Raw genomic sequence first — 10,000 nt, 5'->3', positions numbered from 1 at the left:
CACCGGCGGTCCAACCCGCCCAAGTCCCGGGCCGGGTCCCGGGAACACCACCATGGGGCAGACCCCCGAGGGTCCCGCCAGGGGCTCCCCGGACCTCGGGAGGACCAGCCCGGGTGCCGCACCGGCGGTCCAACCCGCCCAAGTCCCGGGCCGGGTCCCGGGAAGAGCACCAGGGGGCAGACCCCCGAGGGTCCCGCCAGGGGCTCCCCGGACCTCGGGGTGCCCAGCCCGGGTGCAGCACCGGCGGTCCAACCCGCCCAAGTCCCGGGCCGGGTCCCGGGAAGAGCACCAGGGGGCAGACCCCCGAGGGTCCCGCCAGGGGCTCCCCGGACCTCGGGAGGACCAGCCCGGGTGCCGCACCGGCGGTCCAACCCGCCCAAGTCCCGGGCCGGGTCCCGGGAAGAGCACCAGGGGGCAGACCCCCGAGGGTCCCGCCAGGGGCTCCCCGGACCTCGGGGTGCCCAGCCCGGGTGCAGCAACGGCGGTCCAACCCGCCCAAGTCCCGGGCCGGGTCCCGGGAACACCACCATGGGTCAGACCCCCGAGGGTCCCGCCAGGGGCTCCCCGGACCTCGGGGTGCCCAGCCCGGGTGCCGCACCGGCGGTCCAACCCGCCCAAGTCCCGGGCCGGGTCCCGGGAAGAGCACCATGGGGCAGACCCCCGAGGGTCCCGCCAGGGGCTCCCCGGACCTCGGGAGGACCAGCCCGGGTGCCGCACCGGCGGTCCAACCCGCCCAAGTCCCGGGCCGGGTCCCGGGAAGACCACCAGGGGGCAGACCCCCGAGGGTCCCGCCAGGGGCTCCCCGGACCTCGGGGTGCCCAGCCCGGGTGCAGCACCGGCGGTCCAACCCGGCCAAGTCCCGGGCCGGGTCCCGGGAAGAGCACCTAAGGCAGACCCCCGAGGGTCCCGCCAGGGGCTCCCCGGACCTCGGGGTGCCCAGCCCGGGTGCAGCACCGGCGGTCCAACCCGCCCAAGTCCCGGGCCGGGTCCCGGGAAGACCACCATGGGGCAGACCCCCGAGGGTCCCGCCAGGGGCTCCCCGGACCGCGGGAGGCCCAGCCCGTGTGCCGCACCGGCGGTCCTACCCGCCCCGGTAGTTGCTCGCGGCCGTCCGGCGTTTTCGCTCTAAGTCCCCGTTTCCGGCAGGCCAAGTTGCTTGGAAAACCCTGGAAGTCGATGGGGTGGATGTATAGATATGTCTATAGAGCTGTGGGCATGGAGCCGTAGATGTAGGGATGTAGATGTATAGATATAGACGTGTATATAGATGTAGCTATATAGATATAGATAGATAGATAGATAGATAGATAGATAGATAGATAGATAGATATAGATAGATATCTCTATATGTATATATATATATATGTATATATATGTATATATATATATATATGTATATATATATGTATATATGTATATATATAAAAATGTATATATATATATATATATGTATATATATATGTGTATATATGTATATATATATATATATGTGTATATATATATATGTATATATATATATATATATATATATATATGTGTATATATATATGTGTATATATATATGTATATGTATCTGTATCTATATCTATATCTATATCTATATAGCTGTAGATGTCGAGATATAGCTAGAAGTGTATATATTGTATGCTGGGGGGTCCACTGCCTATGTACCCGCGCTGTTTTGTGCCCAAAGTCCCGGTTCCCGGCCGCGAAAGCTACTCGCGGCCGTCTCGCGCCGTCGCTCTAAGTCCCTGTTTGCGGCAGGCCAAGTTGCTTGGAAAACCCTGGAAGTCTATGAGGTCGGATTTGCCGGCCGCATCCGACCCTCGCTCCATCGAAGTCGGCATGCCTTGCCGGATTTTCCCGGTGGTGACGTGGAACTCCGTCCCGGTTCGCCAGGGACGTCAGGCACCCTCCGCCGGATATATAGGGAAGCTGCTGCTTGTTCCAGAGAGCCGGCTCCCAACGACCTCGCGAAGCCCAGCCCGGGTGCCGGCCATGTCCCGGCCCCGGCCCCGGGAACCCCACCGTCCTGTAGACCTCCGAGGGTCCCGCCCGGGGCTCCACGGACCTCGGGAGGACCAGCCCGGGTGCCGCACCGGCGGTCCAACCCGCCCATGTCCCGGGCCGTGTCCCGGGAACACCACCTTGGGGCAGACCCCCGAGGGTCCCTCCAGGGGCTCCCCGGACCTCGGGAGGACCAGCCCGGGTGCCGCACCGGCGGTCCAACCCGCCCAAGTCCCGGGCCGGGTCCCGGGAAGAGCACCATGGGGCAGACCCCCGAGGGTCCCTCCAGGGGCTCCCCAGTCCTCGGGGTGCCCAGCCCGGGTGCAGCACCGGCGGTCCAACCCGCCCAAGTCCCGGGCCGGGTCCCGGGAAGAGCACCATGGGGCAGACCCCCGAGGGTCCCGCCAGGGGCTCCCCGGACCTCGGGGTGCCCAGCCCGGGTGCAGCACCGGCGGTCCAACCCGCCCAAGTCCCGGGCCGGGTCCCGGGAACACCACCATGGGGCAGACCCCCGAGGGTCCCGCCAGGGGCTCCCCGGACCTCGGGGTGCTCAGCCCGGGTGCAGCACCGGCGGTCCAACCCGCCCAAGTCCCGGGCCGGGTCCCGGGAAGAGCACCAGGGGGCAGACCCCCGAGGGTCCCGCCAGGGGCTCCCCGGACCTCGGGAGGACCAGCCCGGGTGCCGCACCGGCGGTCCAACCCGCCCAAGTCCCGGGCCGGGTCCCGGGAAGAGCACCAGGGGGCAGACCGTTTTCGCTCTAAGTCCCCATTTCTGGCAGGCCAAGTTGCTTGAAAAGCCCTGGAAGTCTATGAGAACGGATTTGCCGGCCGCATCCGACCCTCGCTCCATCGAAGTCGGCCTGCCTGGCCGGGTTTTCCCGGTGGTGTCGCGGAACTCCTTCCCGGTTCGCCAGGGTCCTCAGGCACCCTCCGCCGGATATATAGGTGAGCGGTCGGCGTCGACCGCCACGACCAGGACAACGACCGATCTGGTGCCCCGCGCCGGGCCCCCTGGTGCAGGCGAGCGGCCCGCCTCCCCGAGCACTTCCCGGCGCGGACCCCCGGGCCCCACCGCGGCCCGGCCCGGCCCTTGGCCCCGAGGCCTCTCCCCCGGGCCTGGGGAGAGCCGCCCCGGGCGCCGGACCCCCCTTGCAGGTGACTGAGTTTGCTCGGCCCCGGACTCCCAGTGGCCCGAAGCCGCGGCCGGTTGGGGCTACCCGCGGGTGCTCCACGTCCCACCCCGGGTTCCCCCCGCCGCGGAGCACGCACCTTCCTTTCTCCCGGCCCCGAACGAAGGGAGGGGGAGCGCGCGCTCTCCCTCTGTCCCCGCGTCCCCCTTACGCAGACCCGATCCGAGGGCTGCGCCCCCGGCGCCCGCCGCCTCCCGCCCCGGCCCCCGGGGCGGGAGCGGTCCGCCGGGGGCCGCGTCCGGGCCCGGCCGCCGCCGGGCCCCCGCGTGACGACGGGAGCTACCTGGTTGATCCTGCCAGTAGCATATGCTTGTCTCAAAGATTAAGCCATGCACGTGTAAGTACACACGGCCGGTACAGTGAAACTGCGAATGGCTCATTAAATCAGTTATGGTTCCTTTGATCGCTCCATCTGTTACTTGGATAACTGTGGTAATTCTAGAGCTAATACATGCCGACGAGCGCTGACCCCCAGGGATGCGTGCATTTATCAGACCAAAACCAATCCGGCGGGCTCGCCCCCGCCGGCCGCTTTGGTGACTCTAGATAACCTCGGGCCGATCGCACGTCCCCGTGACGGCGACGATACATTCGGATGTCTGCCCTATCAACTTTCGATGGTACTTTCTGTGCCTACCATGGTGACCACGGGTAACGGGGAATCAGGGTTCGATTCCGGAGAGGGAGCCTGAGAAACGGCTACCACATCCAAGGAAGGCAGCAGGCGCGCAAATTACCCACTCCCGACTCGGGGAGGTAGTGACGAAAAATAACAATACAGGACTCTTTCGAGGCCCTGTAATTGGAATGAGTACACTTTAAATCCTTTAACGAGGATCTATTGGAGGGCAAGTCTGGTGCCAGCAGCCGCGGTAATTCCAGCTCCAATCAGGGCTGGGCGTCGGCTGCTCACTGTGGAGTTGGGAGGCGAGGGGAGAGGAGGTGTTTTTGTGTTGCTGGTGGAACTTGGTTTCTTTTTTATTACTTTCGGTGCTGGACGTTTGCTACCCCGGGGAAGGTAACTGCCTCCCCGGGGTCCCATCATGGCCTCCACCCTCATTGAGGAGTGGAGGGGCCGCATTGCCATAATCTCGGAGAAACTGGTCTACACGGAGGACGGCATCCTACTCCCATCCCGGGAGACTGCAGGAACCGTATGCAGGGCTGTGCGTCGGAACATGGAGGCGCTCGAGGCATACACCACGGCCTTGAGCGCCAAAATAGCCATGCTCAAGAAGGGAGTCGGTCTGCCCCACCATCTGAGGGTCGACCAGACTTCCCTCCTGTTGCTGGGGGCCCTCCATCTACGGGCCCTCGCCCTCAGGGACGCCGGGGCCAGGGCCTTGGAGACCGCCGAGGCGAGTGTGAATACGAACCCTGAAGATGAGGAGGCGGTGGAACAGGGCCCTTCCTATGCCCAAAAGGCTAAGGTGGGGCTCCCAGTACCTGCGGAGTCAGACGGGGAACCCCTCAGGCAGGCCCTGGCTAACCTCCAACAAGAGTTGCGTTCCCTGGGGGAGGAGAAGGAGGAGGTTGCCGGACAGCTGAAAGAGCTCCGGCAGCAGAGCAACAGGGTGGGGAGTCGTCATCGCGGCCCCATACGGGAGCGGATCGTCTCCCTGAAGGAGAAAGAAGCGGAGTTGGCGAGACGCACAGCCCAGAACCGTGACCGCGTGCGGTTCCTGCAGGAGAAGCTGCGGGAGCAGGAGGTGGAGGAGTCGGGGGTACCACCGACCCCGGAGGACCCGGAACCGGTGGCGCCTACATCACCACCGCCACCGCCACCACCACAGTACGACGGGACCCAGGAGAGGTCCGCTATACGAAGGCCGCTGATTTTTTCAATGGAGGAATTGGACGAGGAGGAGGACATTAAGATCCAAGCTGCGCCACGGAGGCGGAAAAAGAAGACCACCAGGAGCAGGCCCGCTATCCAATCGTCCGGGGAGGAGAGCGTCGGGGATACCCCCCCCATCATGTCCGAGGAGGAGTTCCCATCCCTCCCGGCCCGGGTCCCCGACGCTGCTGCCGAGGATCCGAGAGCGGGCCCTTCCCGTCGGAGGGCCAGGGACACTATCCCCGCCGGTCTGCGTTTGGCCGGTGAGCCCCGGGGACCTTGTGTGAGTACCTTCCCCGATGTACCTGTCGGTATGTCCCCTGTTGTTGTCATGTCCCCTGTTGTCCCCCCACCCCCAGTGTGTGTTCCCTCTGTAGTACGTTCACGTTCCCCTGTCTGTGTCCGTCCGTCTTCCGTGGCCCCCGTCGGGGCGCGGGTTTTGTCACCCCCGCGGCTGGCTGCGGCACCGGCGACCGCTTCGGCGGCCGCCGGGGCGGCTGCTGCTGCCGCGGGATCCGTGCCGGCGCTCCCGGCGGCGTGCCCGCCTCCTTGTCCCTCCAGAGGGATCGGCGGTTCTGTGGCCGCTCCCCCCGTTGTAATTGGTCCCATCCACCCTGTGGTGGTGGACCTAGTTGTCCCGGCTGCTCCTGCGGCTTCGGTGTCCCCGGAGGTGCCGTCCTCCGTGTACGGGGCCGCCGCTAACCGGGCTGCCCTCCCCCTGTCCAGACTACTCCGGGCGGAGGAGTCGCCCGGAGTGCAGCTAAAAGAAGCTGCCGTTGCGAGTGGGGCTGCCGCTACCTGGGCGGCCCGCCCTCTGTCCCCACTACTCCGGGCGGAGGACTCGCCTGGAGGGCAGCCAGAGGCGGCTGTTGTTGTGAGCGGGGCCGCCGCTACCCGGGTGGCCCGCTCCCTGTCCAAACTACCCCGGACAGATGATAATCTGTCCGGAGTTTTGCCGGGCGCCGCGGTTTCGATGGAGGCAGTGCCGGGTGCGGCTGCGGTCCCCGCCGGGGTCACTCCGGCAGCGGTGCCGGTGACCCCCGGGGCTCCCGCAGCCGTGATGCCGGTTGCTGGCTCCGCCCCCGCCGCGGCACAGGCCACGCCCCCCGGTAATTTTAAAGTCACGGTGCACAACACACACACTGTATGCCAGGGGACCGCGGGACCACCCGCGATGGCCCCTACGGTCAGGGTGGGGAAGGACCCTGGGGGGCAGAACCCCGGGAGGTCGGCGGTGGCCCGGGCTGCGGGGGTGGTTGCCCCTGCTTCGAAAGAGGTGGGGGTGGCGGCCGCTGCGGTCAGGGCTCCTGCTCCGGCCGAAGGGGGGATTCCACGGGCATGGTAGCGGGGCCACGGGGGGGTCCACAGTGCCCATAGTGCCCACTCCAACGGTGGCCCCAGGTGCGACACCCGCAACCGCTAACGCCTGGGCGGCGGGTCCCCCGAAGGTTCAGGTGCCACCACCAGGCAGGCGGGCTACGGGACTCCCAGCGGGGCAACCCATGCGGAGAAGGAACGTGGTCCGCCTGCTGCACGTAGCGGAGGGATCCGTGCCCGATAGGAAGCGGGTGGTAGGGGCCCTGAAGGACCTGGGCTTTGCGGTCGCGGACTTTTTCGCCATCATCCACGTTAGCGGCACCCCTGAGTATGACATCAGTTTCATGTCCCCGAGGGGTCTGGAGAGGTTCTGGACCCTTTGGGAGGGGGTGCCAAAGTCCGGCGACAGCCTATGGGCCCGGTTCAATGTCCAGGCCATATCGCGCCAGGAGGTCCGCAAGGTGAACTTCCTGGTGCGGAATGAGTCCATACCCGTCGCGGACATACTGGTGTGGGCCCGCAGATACGGGGAGGTCTTGACCACCCCGGTCAAGACTCTCTGTGAGGACGGGATCTGGAACGGCGGCTGGACGGTCAACATCCGTCTGAAGGAGGTACGGGGTCTCCTACAGCACATGCCCAACTCCTTCTTCATCGGGACTGACCGGGTATCGTGCTTCTATCCCGGTCAGCCCCGGGTGTGCCACAAGTGTGGCTCGCCCCGGCATTTCAGCATAGGGTGTGATGTCACCAAGTGCACCCTATGCGGTGTTGTAGGACACTCCAAGCAGGAGTGCACTACCATCCGTTGCAACCTGTGCGGGGTGTTGGGTCATTCCTACAGAGCGTGTCCTGAAGCCCAGCACAACTTGGACAGTATCTGGGAAGGAGAGGGCGAATTCGCAGAGGAAGACCCGCGGCCAGTTGTGGGGGGCGCTCGGGACAAGGCTCTACCCGACGCCCCAGGTACCTCCTCCGGCACCGACCCCGTAAGTAACATCATTGACCCGTTGCCTGTCCGTCCAAAACAACGAATGTCTCACCCCATTTCTGTCTGTACTCCTTCCACAGGCATCACCACACGATCGGCGTCAGGACCCCGAGCCGCAACCACGCGGGATGAGTCGGGGTGGACGACTGTCGGTCCGAGGAAGGAGACCCCAACTCAGGAGGCAGCTCGGAGAGGTCCGGTAAGATCCTCCGCCTCTGCTAAGACCCCTTCCCGGGGGGATCCACCCTCCACACTAGAGGGGGAGAAAGTCCCTTCGGGACGGGGGAGCTCCGGGGCCCCGAAACCCAAATCCATCGTTGTCGCTGCCGCAAAATCATCAGCGGCGGCGGCCGTCGCTGAAACCGCTATCGGCAAGACGTGCGGGGACATACCAGTCCAGAACAGGTTTAGTGCCCTGATGGACTGGGGTACCCGCATGGAGGTCGAGGAGGCGGCAGAGGCGGCGGCGGTAGTGGCGACAGTGGCGGGGGAGGGTGGAAGGGCCGCGGAAGCTCGAGGACACCTGGCAGAGGTGGAGGATAGCGAGTTGGTAGAGGTGCCGATTCCGGAGGAGGACGCCTTGCCCGCGGGGCTCTCCGCGAAAAGGTACCCCTCAGACTCGGACGGTGAGAACGTACGGAAAAAGGGAAAGTCTCCTCATTCTCATCACCCTTGATGGCGACTCTCCCCATACTATCCTTAGCCACTCATAACGTGGCTAGTATTAAGACGTGCAGGGCCCGATTTATAGCCTATGATAACTGGCACAGGGAGAACTACCATATAATCTTTGTCCAGGAAACCCGCCTGGACTCCCTGGGGGCCCTGCATGCAGCTAAACGCGACTGGAGATGGGGGCACTCCTTTTTTTCACTAGCCACGGAGGGCTACGGGGGAGTTGCCATCCTGTTCCAGGGTGTGGACATAACGTTCAATAGGGTGATTGAGATAACGAAGGGTAGGTGCGTAGTTCTTGATGTGTCGGTAGGCAGGCAGCCTCTCCGTCTGATTAATATCTATGCCCCCCAGACCAAGTGGGAGAGGAAGCGTCTGTTTAACGAGATAGAGCCTTTCCTCTACACGTCCCGGCATATTGTCTTTGCTGGTGATTTTAATACCGTTACTAGGACCAAAGACAGGAAAGGTGGCAAAGACAAACCGGGATACGACGCTTTGGCCCTTACTAGAATAGTCAGGCAGGCAGGCTTGGTAGATGTGCATATTAAGCACAACCCAGACCTCACAGGTTACACATATCAGCGAGGTAACTGCCAGAGTAGGATAGATAGGATTTATGTTAAGGAGTCTCTTCCGGTGACGGCACTTGTGCTTAAACCGGTGGAGTTCTCCGATCACTTTATTCTTACCTGTCTGTTAAATGTCTCGCAGGCTCCGCTAAGAGGTAAAGGGATTTGGCGACTTAATTCTGACATCTTGACAGAAGGCTGGGTTCAGCAGGCTTTTGAGAACTTCTTTCATGACCAGGTCACCGTTGCGGAATTCTGCACGACGAAGTCTGAGTGGTGGGAGATGGTGAAGGTAAGAACCCGTGCCTTATTTCGCTCTCTTTCTCAGAACATCCAGTCCTCAAAGTACAGGACTTATCTCGGGCTCCTGTGCAAGTTAGACTGTCTGGTGTCGCAACGAGGTGATCCCGGGGACATCTCTAGGGTCAAATCCATGATGAGGACGTTCCAGTATGACAGGTATGCCTCCTTGCTCAGGGAAAGGGATCATGGGGCTTACCACTCACCTGATCCTTTTCTTAGTTGCAAAAGGAAGGAGTCTGCTAAGATCATTACCTGTCTGCGGAACACCCTCGGTGTCCTGGAGGAAACTCCTCGGGGGATACAGAGGGTTGTCCGCGATTACTATGTGGAGCTCCTCGGACAGAGGAGACCCTGCCGACATCAGGCGGACGACTTTTTGATGGGTCTTTCCCTTCCTGAGATTGATCATGGAAAGCTGGATGAGTTGGTTAGCCCAATCACTGTCAAGGAGGTCACGGAGACAATATTAGAGCAGACGAGGAAAAAATCTCCGGGCCCTGACGGTCTTACGGCCGAATTCTATCATGCCTTCTGCGGTCTCCTGGCCCCTAGTCTCACCGAAGTTTTTAATGAAAGCCTGGAGAGGGGGATACTCCCTCCTTCGATGAGATCCTCGGCAGTGATTATGCTAACTAAGCCCAGAGTTGTCGACACGGCTGATGTGGGGAACTGGCGACCCATATCACTCTTGAATGTCGACAGGAAGGTTTTGGCGAAGATCATTTTTAAACGTTTGCAGGGGGTCGCAAGTGAGGTCTTGTCTGATTCTCAATACTGCACCGTGAAGGGCAGAACTGTCTTTGACGCCGTCTGCGAGGTCAGGGAAGCCATCGAGCGGTGTAGGGTAGAGGATGGGGATAAGTATCTCTTGGCACTTGATCAGTCGAAGGCGTTTGATCGGGTGGATCATTACTATCTGTGGGCAGTCTTGCGCAGGTATGGCTTGCCGGGAAAACTTATCAATTGGCTGATTTCTTTATATAGAGGGGCCGAAAGCTTCACTCTTGTTAATGGATGGAGAGGCAAACCGTTTAAAATCCGATCTGGGGTGAGGCAGGGCTGTCCCCTCAGCCCCCTCTTGTACGTCTTTGCTATAGATCCCTTCATCC

The 10,000-nt window shown here is 62.4% G+C and overlaps 1 pseudogene; it reads left to right on the top strand.

Moving 5' to 3' along the window:
- Nucleotides 1-3,479: 3,479 nt before the first annotated feature.
- LOC149287644 (18S ribosomal RNA) lies at nucleotides 3,480-4,092 on the top strand (annotated as a pseudogene; the record flags this gene model as incomplete).
- Nucleotides 4,093-10,000: the final 5,908 nt, after the last annotated feature.

The sequence above is a fragment of the Sceloporus occidentalis genome, unplaced genomic scaffold (assembly GCF_023333645.1).
Source record: "Sceloporus occidentalis isolate IW3139 unplaced genomic scaffold, rSceOcc1.0.p SCAF_58, whole genome shotgun sequence".
NCBI classification, from domain to species: domain Eukaryota; kingdom Metazoa; phylum Chordata; class Lepidosauria; order Squamata; family Phrynosomatidae; genus Sceloporus; species Sceloporus occidentalis.
The sequence above is the reverse complement of the archived record's forward strand: the minus strand, read 5'-3'. Positions and strand labels throughout refer to the sequence as shown.